The 19,291-nt window shown below is 47.9% G+C and overlaps 1 protein-coding gene across 19 annotated transcripts in view; it reads left to right on the top strand.

Moving 5' to 3' along the window:
* The window catches only part of DLGAP4 (DLG associated protein 4), a 332,309-nt gene that overhangs the window by 150,076 nt on the left and 162,942 nt on the right, over positions 1-19,291 (top strand). For 2 of the 19 annotated variants that reach the window (XM_065565752.1, XM_065565753.1), the window contains exon 2: positions 11,443-11,621. The exons of 15 other annotated variants lie outside the window; for them this stretch is intronic. The gene's annotated coding sequence lies outside the window, so the exon portion shown is untranslated. Of the gene's footprint in view, positions 1-11,442; positions 11,622-19,291 lie in introns of those variants that run through there. 2 more of the 19 variants (XM_065565758.1, XM_065565761.1) reach the window with 1 other exon arrangement.

The following is a 19,291-nucleotide window of genomic DNA, read 5'->3' as shown; positions in this document are numbered from 1 at the left end:
GGAAGCAGTAACACTGAAAAGGACTCAGTTGTCTGTAGATAACCAGTTGAACATGAGCTTCCTTTGCGATGCTCTAGCTAAGAGGGTGAACACAGTGCTTGGTTGTGAAAGCAGGGGAATAATGAGTCGGAGGAGGGAGGTAGTGTTACCTCTGTGTAAGACATTTACTGGATACTGTCCACTTCTGATGTCCACATTTTAAAAAAGAATGTTAAAAAATGGGAAAGAGTCAGTAAAGAGCTACGAGAATGATTAGAGATCTGGAAAATATGCCTTTGGTAGAATTCTCTTTTTTATATATATAATTTTGACAGAAAATATCAATGTTTATTTTTAAGCATTTTTTTCTATTTTCATCTATTTAAATTTTCACACTTGTGGTAAATTACAGGGCACACAGTGGGGTCAAACAGTAATTATTTCATGACAGTAGACATTGAGATTCTAAAAGTTAAAGCTTTATAAACTGTTAAAACACAAATTGTCAACCTCACATGTCAAAATATACAAAGTAAATATCCTTAAGTCAAATGCTAATAAGTTCTCAAGCAGCATTTTTCGTACTTTGCTTATCTGTACATTTCAATTATCATCACTAGAAATATTGTTTTGTTGGTTTCTGTGAGTGCAGTGAAATTGATATTTACCGACATTAACCAAGAAAAATCTGATTTTTCCAAGCCTCGTTATAGAGAGAGCCTTAAGAAGTTCAATTTATTTACTTTAGCCAAGAGAAGGTGAAGAAGTGTCTTGATCGCAATCTACAAGCACCTACATAGGGAAGAGATTTCTTGAGAGTAGATGGCTCTTTAATCTAGCAAAAAAGGCATAATGAGATCCAGTGGTTGGAGTCTGAAGCTAGACACATTCAGATGAGAAATAAGATGCATTTTTCAATCGTGAGGGTAATTAACCATTGGAACAATTTCCTGAGGGATGTAGTAGAGTCTCCCATGCTCACAGTCTTTAAATGAAGACTGGATGTCTTTCTAAAAGAGTTGGTCTAGCGCAAACAGACATTATGGGCTTGATGCAGAAATTACTGGGTGGCTTTTCTGGCCTGTGTTATGTGGGAGGTCAGACTAGATGATCATGATGATCCCTTCTCGCCTTATAATCTATAACTCTATGAAAAACCTGTGGAACTCACCACCACACTATATTATTCTGGAAAACGACTTAGCACATTTCAAAGACGATTAGATAGTTATACAACTAGCAGCAGCTGCTGCAGTTACAGTTGCTGGAATAAAATTACAAGGGCTATTAATCCTCATGCTTCAGGACATAAGATGATCACCAGCTGGGTCAGGAAGACATCCCCTTCGCATACACAGCGTGAGATTGCACAATTAGATGATTATGGGCGCTTTATGTCTTCGGTGGCAGCATCTGGCATTGGTCACAATCAGAGATAGGAAACGGGACACCGAGCTAGATGGCCCATTGATCTGTTCTGGTACAGCAAAGCCTGTGTTGGAGGGAATGTCGGTGATTAAAATGACCCTTCAAAGGCTCAGAGGCCATGTTATGTTATTGCTACATGAATCTTACAGTTCCATTATGACTGTGAGAGAGTAATAATAAATTGTAACAATAATGAGATGTAATTACAATTATGATTATTATGTTCTAATTAGGGTGTTTGTTATAAAATGGTAGGGAAGTCAGGGCAGTAATAGCATTGGTAAATTTATTCCCAGTGCCTCTGTGCATCCTGCAGAAATAAGGCAGCAAAAGGGCCAAACCAGAACCCCCTTTTTTACATTTGTTAGGCAGAAAAGGGTTTCAAGGCTCCGCAGGCTCCCCTTGACGCTGGAACCATCAACATTAGAGCTGAAAGCGATCTGCTAGATCTTCTGGCCCAGCCCCTGCCAGTTCCTGTCTTCTCAGGGCATCCATCCATGACTTGGAGCTCACTCCCTTTCTGGTTTTAGAAACCTAAGCCCCTTGCTACAGGTGTCAGGCCATGACGCTTTTCCTTGAAGAAAACCAATGACGAACCAAAGCCAATTAGCAGCCACTGCCTCAGAGGGTGCCATAAAACCTTTCTGATAGGAGCACAAAATGTGCCATTCCAGATCAACCCATTGTCCTGTCCAGTCCAGGGTCTCTGGTGCCTCAGAACCAGGCAGATAAACCCTCCTAGTGCTCCCACCCAGCTATGCCACGCTGTGCATGGTAGGAAATTTCTTCCCTGTCACCTGGGGGCAATTAACTTCAGCTCCAGAGAATGGGATCTCAATGCCCTCTCCTTGGCTTGTGTAAGTAGAGATCACACTGATGGTCGTCCTGTGGGCCAGCCCTTTGACAAACCCAGTGTTTGACTCAGCTGGTATCTGGGTTATATCTGTAATTACCCCTAGAGGGGGTGGGTGGTTTCCTGCTTGGCACACACACTATAGTCCCTGCCCGGGTGGGATCATGCTGCAGCGTGAGAAAAGAGGGAGCAAGACGATGCATGGTCGGACTGCTCCAGGCCTTCTCCTGGGGGAGGACTGACCAGGCCCATTTCTGCCACAGGCACGAGACACATCTGTGCTCCAAGTGGGCTTGCCATGCATAGATCCAGCTCAGACCTGTAGCCTGAGTCATTGTCTTCAGGGGAGATGCCCTGTCCTGTTGTAAGTGTGAAGCCAAAAGCACTGCACTCCGTGGCGTTGTGCCCTGAACCTTTTAGGGCTCACATCGTCCCTGTGCCTGAGCTCCACTCCATGCAGGGGACAGGGAGAGCTGGCAGGAAGCTGTTTACAATTCCCCGACTCTGCACTGGCCCAGTCCTGGCATCTGGTACAGCAGCCCAGGAGCTAATGGGCCTTTTCCCCATGGAGGTTTGGCAGCGTGGAGCTTCCCTTCAACATACCCTCACTGTGTCCCTCAGCCTCCCCCTCACATGCCCCCTACGTTGGATGAGGAGCGGCTGGTGCAGGAACTGCCCCTGCCAGGTTTAGAGCATTCTTTGCTGGCTGCTTATGGCTGAAATCCAGTCCCTTGGCATGGCCTGAGTGGCACAAAGGGGCTGGATCATACCGGAGAATCTGGCCCGTCTTTATTTTACAAACACAGAGTTTGGATTCTTTAGAAAGTATTAATTAAAATTACAGAGAGTGGTTTATTACCTGTGCAGGGCATGCCCTGGCCATCTTCTGGCTAATTGGGGTGGGGATGAGGGGCGTCATCTCTTGTGAACTCTGCATAGCAAAACTGCGCCCCGGCTTTGCAGCTCTCAGCTCTCTTGGTTACCCAGCAGGTGCTGAGGGCAACCCCTGTACCCGAGCAGAGCCTGTCACCAAAGAGACAAGCTCCTGATTAAATACACAGTCACAATTATACTTAAGAAACAAACTCCCTTGTTTACATGGTTCCCTGTTTCCTGCTACCAGCTTAATACAATGCTAAACAAACCCAGCAAAGTAAATTAGGAAGTCAGATCCTTGTGAGGAAAGTAGGAAGGAGCACAAACTGTGGCAAGTAGAATGTAACATTATACTAAGCAGGCCAAGAAAGAATTTGAGAAGAAACTTGCTAAAGATGCAAAAACTAACAAAATGTTTTTAAGTTCATCAGAAGCAGGAAGCCTGCCACACAGGCAGAGGGGCTACTATGTGACAACAGTGTTAAAGGAGCATTCAGGGAAAAGAAGCCCATTGCAGAGAAGTTAATGAATTCTTTTATGTCTTTACTGTGAAGCATGAGGGTCAGGGAGAGTCCCATATAACAGCTACCCTTTTGGGGTGACAGATCTGAAGTACTGTCTCAAACTGATGTCATTAGAAGATGTTTTAGAACAAATTGATAAACTAAAAAGTAATAAGACACCCAGACCAGATGGTATTCACTCAAGAGGTCTGAAGGAACTCAAATACAAAATTGCAAAACTCCTAACTACAGAATGCAATCTTATCACTGAAATCAGCTTCTGTACCAGATGACTGGAGGGTAGCTAATGTAATGCCAATTTTTAAAAAGGTCTCCAGAGGTGATTCTGGCAATTACAGGCCAGTAAGCCTAACTTCAGTATTAGGCAAATTGGTAGAAACTAAGGTATAGAACAGAATTATCACTCATATAGATGAACACAATATGTTGAGGAAAAGTCAACACAGCTTTTGTAAAGGGAAATCATGCCTCACCAATCTATTAGAATTCTTTGAGGGAGTCAACAAGCATGTGGATAAGGGTGATCCAGTCAATATAGTGTACTTAGATTTTTCAGAAAGTCTGTGAAAAGGTCCCTCACCAAAGACTCTTAAGGAAACTAAGTAGCCATAATATAGGAAGTTCAGTAACTCATGGTTCAGTAACTGGTTGAAGGATAAGAAACAAAGGGTAGGAATAAATGGCCATTTTTCACAATGGAGAGGGGGAAATAGTGGTGTCCCTCCTGTACTGGGACCAGTGCTGTTCAACATATTCATAACGGGAAAAGGGGTAAACAGTGAAGTGGCAAAGTTTGCATATGATACAAAATCATTCAAGATAGTTAAGTCCAAAGCAGACTGTGAGGCGTTACAGAGGTGAGTGACCGGACAACAAAAAGGCAAATGAAATTCAATATTGATAAATGCAAAGTAATGCACATTGGAAAACATCATCCCAACTATACATATACAATGATGGGTTCTAAATTAGCTGTTACCACTCAAGAAAGATATCTTGGAGTCACTGTGGATACTTCTCTGAAAATGTCTACTCCATGCACAGTAGTGGTCAAAAAGGTAAAGCACTATTTAGGAACTATTAAGAAAAGGATAGAAAAGAACACAGAAAATATCATAATGTCACTATAAAAATACATTGTGAGCCCACATCTTGAATACTATGTCCAGTTCTGATCAATCCATCTCATAAAGAATATAGTGGAACTGGAAAAGGTTCAGAGAAGAACAACAAAGATGATCAAGTGTATGGAATAGCTTTCATATGAGTGGGAACTAAAAAGCTTATGGTTGTTCATCTTAGAAAAGAGACAACTAAAGGGGGATTTGAGAGAGGTCTATAAAATTGTGAATGATGTGGGAAAAGTGACCAGAAAAGTGTTATTTATCCTTTCACACAATACAAAAACCAGGGGTGATCCAATGAAATGAATATGCAGCAGGTTTAATACAAACAAGAAGTGCTCTTTCACACCTTGCACAATTATCCTGTGAAATTCATTGCCATGGGGTGCTCTGATGGCAAAAAGTATAACAGGGTTCAGAGAAGAACTGGATACGTTCATGGAGGATAGGTTCACCAATGGCTATTGGCCAAATGGGTCAGGGACACTCCCCCATGCTTGGGGGGACCCTGAACCTCTGACTACCAGAAGTTGGGAGTGGAAGATGGGGGTGGATCATTCCATAATTGCTCTGTTCTGGACACTCCCCCTGAAGCTCTGGTACAGGCCACTGTCAGAAAACAGGACACTGGATTAGATGGACCAAGATCTGACCCAATATGGCAGCTCTTATGTTCTTAAAGGAAATTTTATAAGGGAGACTCATGTCTGTACTGGTGCAGTGTGCACTTTTATCTATCCAGGACTCATGAGAGCCGGTGCAGCCCCAGCACAAGCTAAGGCAGCCCAAGTTGGAGGTCTGGTTTCAGTGACCCCTGTAGAACTTTGCCAGGTCTGGCCTGGCCATGCTCCTAGCCAACCCATCCTTCCTCTGGCCCACTCCCAGAATTGCCCCATTCCTCATCCGACCTGCCCCCAGAACACCCTAGCTCAGCACCTTGCGCCAACTTATTCCCAGAGGGTGTGACTTATGGCTGCCCTATGGTCCCTAGCTGGCATAAAAGAGCCACATGTCAGCAATTAATAGGCCCTACGGCTGCCTTCTGTGTGACCAGTAGCACCAGAACCTGGTGCAAGAAGCTATTGGAAGCCTACAAAATTCCAGTGCCTCACCTCCTGAGGGCCAGGTATCTTGCAGACCTGCAGGAGCCTGCACAGACAGCATAGTCCAAGAGCAATGGAATAGGTAACAGGACTCCTGGGTTCTGTTCCCAGCTCTCAGTGACTCATTCTCTGAGCTTGGGCAAGGCCCTTCCCATCACTGGGTATGTCTACACTGTAATCAGAGGTGTGACTGCAGTTTGTTTACACACGTGTGAGCCAGCCTTGATCTAGCTGAGCTTGAAGAACAATAGCAGTGAAGCTGTGGTGGCCTGGTTGGCAGCATGGGCCAGCCGCTTAAGTACCCATCCAGGGTCCTGCGTGGGGTTGTACAGTCCATGCTGCTGCTGGTTCACTAGTGTTGTTAATTGAGCTAGTTACAGCAAAGCTAGCACAGGTATGTCTACACATGCAGTTAGACATACTCTGACCTGCGGCGGCTCCAGGCACCAGCACTCCAAGTGCATGCCTGGGGCAGCAAGGTGGTGCCCTGCCGGGAGGTGCCCTGCCAGTCCCTGCAAGGGCGGCAGTCAGGCAGCCTTCGGCAGCATGCCTGCGGGAAGTCCACCAGTCCCGCGGATTCGGCGGCAATTCGGCGGTGGGTATGCCAAAGCCATGGGACCGGCGGACCTCCCACAGGCCTGCCGCTGAATCCGCGGGACCGGGGACCTCCCGCAGGCACGCTGCCAAAGGCAGCCTGCCTGCCGTGCTTGGGGCAGCAAAAAAGCTAGAGCCGCCCCGACTCTGACTGCCGTGTGGATGCACCCTCCGCAAAATGGGACACAAAGGGGAGCTTGTGAGGGTTCATTAATTAAAGTTGGTAAAACACTTTGAGAGTCTTGAATGAAAGGTGCAATGTAAGTGCAAAATAGTAGTCGTTTTATACCAGATATCCGCCCAGCTTGAATAGCCATCAGACAGCAGGAGTCTTCTCTTTGCACACTGCCTGGTTTGGAATGTCAGAACATGCCTGCTGGACATCTATCTAATTTATCTATCTAATCTAGTTATCCTATCACTGTGGTAGCTCAGTGCCTTACAGATTTATTCATGTGAACACTGAAAGAAATTTGGATTCTATCATCATTCTGCAAGAAGCTGTGTTCCACCTGTAATGCTTCCTCCATAATGACGCTGCCTTTTATTTCTGTAATGGTACGACTTCCTACACGAACCGTAGCAGGTTTCTACTCTAGTTCTGCAGTTTTCTAAAGCTGGGAACAGAATGCTTCTCCTCATTTTAACTAGATGGGGGAAAGAAGCACAGAGAGCTGAAATGACTTGCCCAAGGTCACAGAGCGAGTCAAGGTAGAGATAGATACCAGGTCTCCTCACTCACAGCCCAGAGCTGTCTCTCCTGGACAGGTTGCCTCTTAAAGTCAAGGTGGGCCTAACAAAATATAATTAAAACCACTTAGATTGCAAGCTCTCTTAAGGAGGGACTGTCTTTAGGTCTGTGTTTGTACAGCCCCTTGCACAACGGTCCATGACTGAGCCTCCTAGACACTGCTGCAATACAAGTTATAATAATTCATAATTATTAACTGGAAGGAGGGAATAGGTGACAAATACCCACACAGCAGCCACCCTGGCTCCAGAAGAATTTATCTCTAGTATTTTCAGATATAGGGAGTCTATGCAGATCACCAGCATTTCTGGGTCTGGCCATCAGAGCACAAATCAGGCAGTTGTGCAGGGGACCTGTCAGGGGCTATGTAGATAACCCATTCCGCTGTGCTCAAGGCCTGGTGGCAACAGGGACTAAAATTGATTCCGCTCCCCAACGACATCATCCCATGCTCTGTACTTCCACCAGCATTCCTGACCAGTGTCAGAGCAGGCAGCCAACAATCGCGACAGGACAGTAGGCAAGAACCTATGCAGATGGGGGAGCGAGGAGAGAGAAAGGAGGACCCTGCTTCTCACCACAATGCAGAAGCCACATAAATGGCCTTTGGCAGGTGTTTTGAGGGCTGTTGTGGCAGCGCTGTCTCCCTTTGTTTCCCATGGATCTACCCAGACTGGGGGGAGCTGCGGCAGGTCATGAGGTGAGGAGCACTTAACATGTCTTAGCCCACCGAGAAAGGCCAACCGGTGCAACTCGCTAAGGAGTCTCGTGACCACTCACAACAGAGAAGCTGCCTCATTCCTGTTTCTGTTCCATGCTGGGTGTTGTGCTGCTGCTATTTGGATCAGGGGTAACCAGTTGTCTCCTTTGGAAAAGTGGCCCCTGGGAGACTCCCACGCAGCAAACACATTTGAAAGGGCAGGGGGCTCCTAACACACAAATATCAGGGGCCTGATTCTGCCCAACACAGCCTATGGGTGACTCTCCTGAAGTCAGTGGTGCCTACACCCCTGATTCTCGGTTACTCTGTTCCTGTGCTTGGGACAAGGATTGAAAAGGGGTGGAGGGAGAGCAAAGGTAGTTTTAAGCCATGCCTGGGCCTGCCCCTTGAGGAGTCATCTACACTGTGCAAAGTGGGTGTAAAACACTCTGGTGTGAATGGCTCCACTAGGGGTTGGGCAACAGAGAATCAGACCCCTTGTATTCTGGGGCCATGCAGGACTTGCCCAGCCCCCAATCTAAGAGCAGCCTCAGGGCTGCTCTAACCTACACTCTGCTTCCCATGGCCCCTTATGGCCCCTGGAAAACAGAGAAAGCAGAGAGTAGCTATGGTTCAGTGCACCCATCCATGCCCCTCATCCCCTCCTACAGTAGAAGCTGGCTGTGGGGCTGGCATAGAACCCTCCCACCAGCTCCACACTAGCAAGGGAGACCCCTGTGCCAGGCGGCATTCTCAGAGGTCTTGTTTTGGTCCTTTCATGTTGCCAGAGCAGCATAACAGGGCCTTTGTGTAACTGAGGGTCCAGGCTGAGATGCTCGGAGGTAATAATAATGGAACAGTTTCTCTGACCTTGCCTTGGTCAGCCCCTGTTGGGGTGGTGTCTGACTAAAGCCCCCTATCAAATAGGGGGGCGGCATACGCTGTCCGTGATCTGCAGACACAGCAGGCAGGGTCGGGAGGCAGAACAATTGGCTGAAGCAGTGCAGAGCCCACCCACTCCCTGATAGTCCAACGCCTCTGAGGAGCTACAATGTGCACCTGAGGGTTGATCTCCACAGTGTACCCACCAGTCCCTTGTATGACTGCTGAATCCAGGCCAGGATTTACAAAAGACACTGGGCAGTGCAGTCGGTCCATGCGCTAGGGAGCCCAGAAGAGAGAACTGTAGGGTCCTGGCTGTGTCCAGCAGCCTCAGTAGCACATCCCCTTTATAGGCCTGATCCAGGGCCCGGTGCAATTAGAGTCTTTCTCCTGACTTCCCAATGAGTGTTGGATCAGGCCCCGTCACTGTTACTCCAGAGCCTGGCTCTCCTCTCCTGCAAGAGACACCCCAGTCTGCAGGCTGAGCAGGGCCTGTCGGCTTTGTTAGCAGCGTTTTGCTGGGGCTCTTCAAGCCAGTTAGCTTGGAAAGTCCAATTATAAAGATCTGGGTGACGAGCCCTTTGGTGAAGCCCACTTGGCTCTTGGATCACGCTGGCCGACTCCACCCACTTCAGTATATGTCTCTGCATCACAAAATACTGTTCTGCTAAAAGGCATCAAGTCTGCACTGAGGGACGGTTCTGGGGCGGGCGAGCAGGGTAGCTGCCCTGGGTGCCAGCTTCCAGGGGGCGCCGAACTGCAGCGCTGCTCGTGTTTTGGGTTTTTTCTTTGCTCGGATTGGCTGACTGTTTTTGCTCTGCTGATTGGCTATAGGGGGTTGGTTTTTTGGGATTTCTTGGCTCAGCTGCTTGGGGGAGGGCACTCAAAACATTTTTTGCCCTAGTCAGCAAAATGGATAGGGCTGTTCCTGCTTGTACATACATTCTGCTGATTAGAAACCAACGGGTGCCATGTACCAGCTGCTGCATTCTAACAACTCTCTCCCCTCTCCTCTCCACACAACAGACATATATCCACTGAGAACTCAGCACTCCTCTGGCACCTTTGGGATGGGGGTTACTGACCTGACTTGTATTCCAGTACTGGATCCGACCTGTAGACCTGTCTATCTGACTCGTCTGTCTTTCTAATCCATCCATCCCATCTATCCGTTCCGTCTAAACTACCTATCCAGTCTATCCATTTCATCTACTTATTCTATCTGATCTATTTACCCATCCAATCTATCTGCTTTAGCTATTCATTCTGTCTATCTATTCCCTCCAACCTGTTCTATTTCATTTCAAGTATAAGGGTAATTGGCCTGGGCACTTTTACAATATTTAAAAACCCGCAGTCTGAAGTACAGAACTATCATAAAGATCTCGCCTCGGTGTATGTATGTATCTATCAAACTATCTATCATTCATATTTGTTCCTAAAATGGGAGTTGTAATTCTTCTCTTCCTCCCAGAGGGTTTTGGGAGGATTAATTAGTTAATGTTTGTACAGTGCTTTGAAGATAAGTGCTAAGTGTAATTATTATAGTAGTGGGAATGGATTCTTTCATCTTGTCTCCATTCTTTTTGCTCAGCCTACTTTTAAAAACGTACCCCTCTGCCGTTACATGTGGTGTAGTGTGTGGGTGCGCTGGTGGAGAGTACAGTATGCCCTGCTGAAGAGAGTGGTGGAGATCTGATAATAGAGCTCTGTTGGCAAGCCTCAGTTTGAATAAACCATGGAAGCTGACTTCTGCTTCTCCAGATCCTGACATACTTGCTGCCTGATTGATGCGGACAGTGAGGCACACCCAGATGGATCAGAGAGCTGGATGAAGACATTGAATAGGCACTCACATTGAGGCTAAGTACCAGCAGCATTAAAGAGGGAATAAAACTTGACAGGGTGTGAGGTTGTGCTGAGGTTGTAATGAGATGTGTTCGCTCCTCGTCTGCTTTGTAAAGCATGAACTCGGAGCACGTCCAGCACCAAACGTGTGCATCCTAGCACAAATGTACACCATGTTAATAGACTTTCTAAACAAACTCTGTGAGTGGATTTGTGCTAACAACGGAGCTCTGTTCCATATAACATCAAGCTAAGTCGAGAGAGAGGTACAGGAGAGGGATATTCTGGGTGCAGTTTCTTCATGGCTAGCACTGAAAATGCCTCTCTGTCTAAACGCCGCCTCACACGATATTCCTTAACTATCCCTCTTTCTTTGCCAGCCCTGTTTATGCCCAGCAATCCTCACTGTGCTAAGGAAATGTGTGTACTTCATAGAGACGATCAAACTATTTGCTATGTGCAATGTGCATTAGGAATTTCGCCCCTGTGGTTAATGAATCATCTGTGAACTGATCCCAGTTTCCTTTTAACTGACCTAGGCTTGTATAGGGTCACCTGTCACCGTGGCTGTGATGCTGGCAGACCAGGTGCCAGCTCATGCCAAGGTCCCCATGTCTTAACAGAACACATGGCTCCCCTGTGTGTAGCGTTGTTAAAATAGGGATTAGAACAATCAGAGCATGTTATTGTTAATGTTTGTGAGTTGCTGCCTGCATTAATCTCACTTATAGTGTCTGTATCCCATATTGTAAGGTAATATTTAAGCATTTGTGTTATTAGCCTCTGTGACATTGCAACTCACCAGGCAGGAGAGAGACATTAACTAGTGTGAAGTGCTGATCTCCAACAGAAGGCATTATGTCCTGGCCAGCAAGGAAGGCCCATCGACACCAGACGGACTATTGTGGAACATTAAAGAGGGCAAAAGACTTTGTAGCTCTGCTCTTCCCCTCATGAAGGTGAGTCGTGCACATGGATTCCTCCATCAGCTGAGTTTGCAGCTTAGAGCATGGGAGGGGATAAAGCCTCCTACCAAGAAGGAACTGGATCTCTGTGCTGCTTGGTTTTCTAGGCATAAGCAACGGATCCCCAATCTCGAGTCACTGCAGGACACCTGGACAATGGCGTCAGAGTAGAACTGTCTGCTCAATAGTTGAATAAATCATTCTGGGCCCATAGGATGTTTGTAAACTGTTTGTTTTGACCCTTTGTTGTTGATCACCTAAATTAGGAATGTCATTTTCTACTCATATAATTACACTGGTACAACCCCTAGTACGGACACAGCTATTCTGTGTTACAGCTTAGTCCCCTTCCCATATGGGAATAAGCTAAGCACTTTTATACCAGCATTGACTGCTTCCACACTAGGGAGTTTGTACCACTTTAACTACACCTGTATGTATAAGCAAGGCCTTATTCTGTGCCTTGATTGGATGCTTGGCAGGAGACATGGGAACATGGCCTTTTGTGGCATGAGTTTTCATGCTGAAATGCATAGAACATGGAGGATTTGGGAGTGTGGTGCCCAAATCTGAATAATCTGACCTCACGAATCAGAGTGAACCAAACTAGTCTGTTGTGGAAAATATTCACCCAGCAACTTGTTTCCTGTTCATTATGATACACACACAAAATGGATCGATCAGAGATTGATTTGTTTTTGTATTGAGAGGGGCCTGGTCCAAGAAGCTGAAGATGAAATACTCCAGTCTGGGGAGAAGTTGGGAACGTCTGGTTCTGAATTCCGCTCTGAACTTTGTGGCTTAGGCTCAGGTCCTGGAGTGATGGGTGCCGATATAAGAATGCAGATAGTCTGGTAGATCTCTGTGATTGTATTGTATTTTCTGGATTATTATTCCCCATAGAAAAACTTCCCTTTCACTTGAGGTTTAACAGTCATTGCAACCGATATTTGCACAGTGTGAAGTAATGCAACGAGGTACAGAGTTCAGATCTCACCCTGGCTTTGACTTTCTCCAGAGATCCAGGGGGTGGCATCTGGATTTTGATGTGGGCTCATGCAAAGGATTCAGGCCTGTCTGTCAACTTCACTGTAATCCGGAGACATGCCAGACCTGGTACTTCACATCTGTACACTTCTGGAATGTGGGTGGTTGGAGTGGAGCATTGGATCCACACCAGGATGGGAATTCATTTCTGGTCTGCCATTCAGATACCTGGTTCAGTGCTATCAACCGTAGTCACTCGGCTCCTCAGTAGTCTATGCACATTTGATGATGTTGATGACTCAGATGTGGATGGAATCTTGGGAAATTTCAGCTCCCGGCAGTGGGAATTTCATGAGAACAGCTGATCTCATGGGATCTCAGGCATTTGAAGCCAGGGCCGGCTCTGGCTTTTTTGCCGCCCCAGGCAAAAAAGCCTCCGGCCGCCCCCCCCCCCCCCCCGCGCGGCAGGGGAGGGCGGCCAGAGCGCCGGGGGGAGGGCGGCGAGCCCCGGCCGTGGTCCCGCTCTCCCCCGCGGCCGGAGCTGGAGCACCACGACGCCCCCCTCCAGGTGCCGCCCCAAGCACAAGCTTGGTGGGCTGGTGCCTGGAGCCGGCTCTGTTTGGAGCTGCGGTCTCAAGAAAGCAGCTCATGAGGTTTCACTGGCTTTGGATCTGATGCTGAATTCTGATTCATTCTCATACCTAAACAGCCCTGGTCTGCACCTTGTACAGAGCTGAATTTAGACAATGGCCCCTCAACCCATCTGTGCTGAGAATGGAGCTTTCCCATCTCTGAGCCTCCTGTAGAGGGTTGGGGGCTCCATTGTATTTGGTTTTAGGGCATTGTCTTTGAAGGGGTCCTAGCATATATGATAAGTTATATATCCAGGAATCACTCAAGCCATCACTAGAGTGGGTCGAATTTTGTCACACAAAAGGGTTTTGTGTTGGAAAATGGATTTTTTTTCTAAACAATAGAAAAATTATTAACATGTTCAGGTTTTTGTGACGTTTTCTGCATTATGTTTACCATAGTGTTTATCAGTCATTGTCCACAATTATCTACATGTTTTATTTGCTGAGAACTGCATTTCTAAATAAAAAACTGAGCACTGATTCCTTACAGAGTCAGTGAACAAAAGATTTAAAAAAATTGATTAAAATGTAGTGGAAAATTTCACACAAAACCCAGAAAACAGCTCCATTTCAAACCCTGCAAAATGGAAACACCTGTCAAATTCCAAAATCTTCAAAAACCAATTTCTACCCACCACTGAAATGCAGCCAGCTCTGGGGTGGAACACGGCAGCTGTTTATATTTCCGACTGAAAATAAAGGAACCATTTGTCATAAGTGGGCAGAACTTAATCTCCTGAACTAGAATTTGTCCAGGGCTCTGAGAGGGGAGGCGACCCCAACTTGGAGGCAAGAGAGTGTTCTTTCTGGCAGTGCCAGCACCTCCAGGTTGACTGGGTGGGAAGTCAGCAACAGATGAGCTCCAACCTTGTGAAGGCCTAGAAATATTTATCGTAGCTAATAATATTAATTAAGGAGTAATCGGCTGGCAGAAATTTATTCACAAGCTGTTAGCTAGAAACTGGTTTTACACAGCTGGGAAATTGAAAATTGGCCTCCTTGTTTATTTCCTCTCAGCTCTAAAGGGATCAATAATTATTGCACTAACCTGAATGAACTACCAGGCAAGCTGTCACCTCAGTGAGCACCCCAACCCTAGCTCATCCCTCCCAGCCAGGACAGGGATTATCTCTGCCAGTCAGAACGTCACAGGGCCTGATCCTCTGCTCCCCTGCGCTGGGTCTGTCACGAGTAACTCCGGTGACCTGACTTACAACCAGTGGGAGGGGGAATCCAGACTGAAAAGGCTAATTAGACCATCCAGTCTTTTTCCTGGGCCAGTGCAGGACTGCTCTTCACAGTCTGTGTCCTTGTGCCCTGTCCCATGTAGGTTTAATTGCCCTAACAACGTGGATACCCTGCCCTTCCCTTGAGCAATGGCTCCACAGCTGGATCCACCTCACTGCCTGGAATTTTCTCTTGATGTTCCGGCTAATTTTCCTTGTTCTTGATTCCATCCATTTACCTCATCTCTCACCTGGAATAATTAATTTCCCTCCATCCCAGACCCTTCGCTCTGCCCCCCGCCCCCCGCCACCGCCGCCTCCCCCCCCCCCACCGCCTCTCCTCCTTCCCTCCCCTCCCCAGTCAGCAATGCCTTACTCCTCCCCACTAGCCAGCCAGCATGCCTTGGACCATGACCTTCCGCTCCCAGCTCTTATTTGCCTGCCACATCCAAGCTTGGCCATTCCCATCAGCTCGACTTGCACAGCACCTGAGTCGCTGTCCTTCCCCTTGGTTGGTGCCAGCAACCGCCTAGAACTCACCCAGGCCATGTCTTGCCCTGGCTCCTAAAACTGCTTCCTGCTTCTCCCCTGGGCTGATCAAAAGGCAGCTCCCTCTCCCACCAGATTCCCTGATGCCATCAATGGCTTCCCCTCACTGCAGCTTCTTGTCCTCCTCTCCCAGGCACTACCCAGCCCCACTCCCCACATTCCCTCTGTGCTCTCGCCCCTTCTGGCTTTGCCTATGTAAAAGAGAAGGATGGGTTTCTTGCTGCCTCCATTGCACCTGAGCCCACCTCTCTCCTGATCCCATGCTGCGCTGCTCCCCCATTTCCTCGTCGGGCCACCATTTCTCTCCCATCGGATTCCAGGCAGTTGGCCTCGCCTCAGTCAGGAGAGGGTGTGGCAGGGCTGGGGAGGGGCAGGCCTTGAAGGGGAGGATAACCATTTGAACTCACACTGTGCGGAAGGGGGTTGAGCCAGTGGGGAGGGAGGTGATGTGGCCAGAGCGATTGGCAAGGAGATGATCTATGCTTGAATGTACAAGAGGCTCAGGTGGCAAGGTGGGTATGAGGGAGGCAGAGGTCGCTGTCATCAAGGCATGAAATGCGGGGGCCTGGATGAGAGAGTTGCTTTAGGGACAGAAAGGAAATGAAGGATCTTAGGTTAGGAAGAAAGACGTGGCAGGATTTGGATGCAGTCCGGATGCGCAGAGCAAGGGAGAACGAGTGAAGCATGTGTTGTAAGAGGCAGCCCATGGTACTGTGTATTAGTGAGATCCGTCAGGCTATGGGGAATTCTCCCGGGGGAGAGGGAGGGAAGCTCCCATCGTGTGGGATGTTTAAAACTGGGCTGGCCAAAGCACTCAAAGATGTACTGCAGGGGACAGTCCTGCACTAGCAGGGGGCAGATTCGATGTCTTAAGGCCAAACCTGGGTTTCTTGTGTGGTCGAGATGCCTGTGGGAGATCTGGGTGCACAAGGAACGCAGGACTGGGGCCCTGACAGCTGCTCCTCAGGTGGCTTCCATCTGAGAGGGCGCGTGCTCCAGTGGAGCAGGGCATCTGGAGAGCGAGTTCTATTCCGGTCTGTGCTACTGAGCTGCTAAATCACTTCCCTGCTCTGTGCTTCGGTTTCCCAGCCTGTACACTTGGGATAGCGGTACCTTCCCTTGAGAACTGTGCGAGTTGAGTGGTGTTGTAATTGGCTCCAGAGCGTGTGATACAGAGTGCTCTTTTCCCAGCCCTGTACACACCCTAATGACCTGATGGCATATTGCCTTCATTCTGAATTCACAAAGAGTCTCTGTCTCTCTCCCTCACTTCACCCATCTGACCTGGATCCGGAGCTGTGGTGGCTTTCGGAGCTCCTCCTGAGACAAATGGACCCACAGGGGCAACCCCCGTTGTTATCCCTGTCTAAAAGCTTGCATCCTCCCCGGCAGTGAGCGGCTGCAAGCCCAGGATTAAACCGTGCCCGTGCCCGTGCCCCTTCCCCTCTCCTCTCCCTATGTTCAGTAGCACTGCGGATGCAGGAAGGCAGGCTGTGCAAAAGGAGTTCAGGCTCTGGTGGAAGCAGCAGATGTTTGGAACAGGACCAGGGGGATGTACATGATGTCTGGGCTAACGTTGAGGGCAGCCCGTTCCATCTGCTTCACAAGTCAGCAAGCTGATTGGACGGCAGCAGAGTGCTGCAGGGGAGGAAGGATGCAGGGGAGGGAAGCAGGAGCATTCTGGCTTTGGGGGGGCTGTTACCCCTTTATGTGTAGGGGGCCTGCAAACCGACTCCATGATGCAGTGCACGAAAATCCTCTGCCTAGTGCCAGAGGAAGAAGCAGCCCTGCAGAAGTCTGGCCTGCTCTTGTCTACATGCCAATCTGCTTTCTTTAGAAGGCTGCTCCTGTTAGAAAGGGGAGAGAGGCATGGTTAATGTTCATGAGTGTTATAAATAGGATACTTCTTTTCATGGGTATTGCCTTCTAACCAGGGGTCAGGTTCTAGGACCCTGCATAAAGAGGCAGAGCTTTGCTGCTGACTCACTCTGGGGGTCCTGCTAGTTCCAAGCCAGGAGTATAAAAGGGTTTTAGTGTCTCTGTGAGGTAGAAGGGAACCAGAGGTGGGGTAAAGATCCTGCAGAGGAAAAAACCCCAGAGGAAATTTAGGCTGAACTTTATATTTTGTTGTTGGTTAAGTCCCAGGCAGGCAAGTCCCAAGAAGGCAATAAGTTTGGATCAGATCCCGAAATATTTCTGTCAGACATCTGTCGTTAACAATAGAACCGCACTGGTAACCTGGGGGAGAGAAGGCTGATCTAAAGATTTGGCTGAAATGAAATGTTTTGGGGCCCTAATATTTTCAGAGGATCTTCCTAAGCTGTGGAGCATTTAAAATCTGTCAGCTCCCAGGTGAATCAGTTGCCTCCCAAGGAAGTGAAGGGAGTCCCATCCCTTGGACCTTTGAAAAATAGAATGAATCAACCCCTAGAAAATAGTACTGTATCAGCCCCTGCATGATGGACTGGATGGGACCTAACAGGTCTCTTCAACCTGTAATATCTGTAACTCTATCTTCCATTTCTTCCCAAAGAGCTGATTCACCACTGCAGGTTTGTGTGGTTGTTCCTGAGATCAAAGGAGCTCTGTCTCCACCATGATCATAGAATATCAGGGTTGGATGGGACCTCAGGAGGTCATCAAGTCCAACACCTGCTCAAAGCAGGACTAATCCCCGGACAGCTTGTTGCCCCAGATGCCTAAATCCCTCAAGGATTGCGCTCACTGGGTTTAGTAAGCCAATGCTCAAACCACTGAGCTATCCCTCCCCCTACTGGAGTAATACAGTGGTGACGCAGAGCAGACCCCAGGTTTCCAGAACTTGCAGTGCACACCCATGTAACAGGAGTTTGCTAATAGGGATCCGTCATTCAGTGAGTCCTCTTTAGAGTTAGTAGATCCTCAGTGGCTTCATTCCATGGGGCCGTTCCTTCAATGAAGGCTAGGTACACTCAGGTTGATTTCAAACACGACCCTGTTAATAGCACGTCCCGTTTCACAGCCAGGCATATCTTTTCCCCCATTTCCTTTCCCAGTGTTTGTGCACAGATGGAAGTTGTCTCCCTTGGGCTGCCTCCTCCTCCCGCAGTCTGTTGTTTCAGACATCCGGGTTGGTCCCCAGGAGAGCGGTGGGGTTGTTTTCCAACACACAGCAGTTGGGTCTCGACACCAAGAGGAGGCTGCTGAGACACGGGAGGGTTTCACCTGGTGAATGAAAACTTTGGTGAGCAAATGAGGAAGGAAACATTGAAGCTGTGAAGATGCCATTTAAATATTAGGCCAGATCTTATGCGATTATTTCTTGGAAGCCTAGTTTGTATCTAGTCACACGCTTCCTGAGGCAGTAGCTCCTCACTTGAGACAGCTCACAGGACATTCGGCACCAAATAAGGAACTTCTCTCAGAAGCACAGATAGGGTGGCGACTTCACACTTCTCATCAGTTGGTCTCAAAGTGCTTTACAAAGCAGGTCAGTGTCATTTCCCCCATTTTACAGATGGGGAAACTGAGACACAGAGGCAGTGCTATGACTTGCCTGAGATCACCCAGAAGACCAGTGGCAGAGCCAGGAATGGAACCCAAATACTGGGTACCCAAGACTCTTTCATCTAGCAGCAAAAGGCAGAACAAGAACCAATGAATGGAAGCCAAAGCCAGCCAAATTCAGAGTAGAAGTAAGGCGCACATTTCCAATAGTCAGGGCGATCGACCTTGGAACAAATTACCAAGGGAAGTGGGGGATATTCCAACCCATGAAGTCTTCCAGTCCAGATTAGTTGCTGTCCAGGCAGATCCGTTTTAGCCAAGCACAAATTGTTGGACTCCATCCAGCGGTAACTGGGTGACATTTCTTGGCCTGTGATATACAGGAGGTCAGACTAGATGATCTGATGACCCCTTCTCACCTTAAACTCTATGAATCTATACCTGGTCACCTGAGTTCCAGTCCAGTGCTCTATCCACTAGGAACCTTTAGGACAGCTGATGAAAATTATGGGTGAAATCCAGGTCCCACAGAAGTCAATGGCAAAAATCCCATTAACTTAAATGGAGTTAAACCAGCTCAGGATCTGGCCATATATTTTTTATAAATATGTGTGAAATGGGGGCTCCTTAGTAAGGTACCTTCCCCCTGCTTCACCTGAGTGACCAGATAGGGTGAAACCTTGGCCCCATTGAAGTCAATGGGAGCTTTGCCGCTGACTTTGATGGGGCCAGGATTTCACCCATAATCTTTGTCAGAAACCCTCAAGGTCACCAAGCTTGA

The sequence above is a fragment of the Chrysemys picta genome, chromosome 13, assembly GCF_011386835.1.
Source record: "Chrysemys picta bellii isolate R12L10 chromosome 13, ASM1138683v2, whole genome shotgun sequence".
NCBI lineage: Eukaryota > Metazoa > Chordata > Testudines > Emydidae > Chrysemys > Chrysemys picta.
Note: the sequence above shows the minus strand (reverse complement) of the source record. Positions and strands in the feature narration are given on the sequence as shown.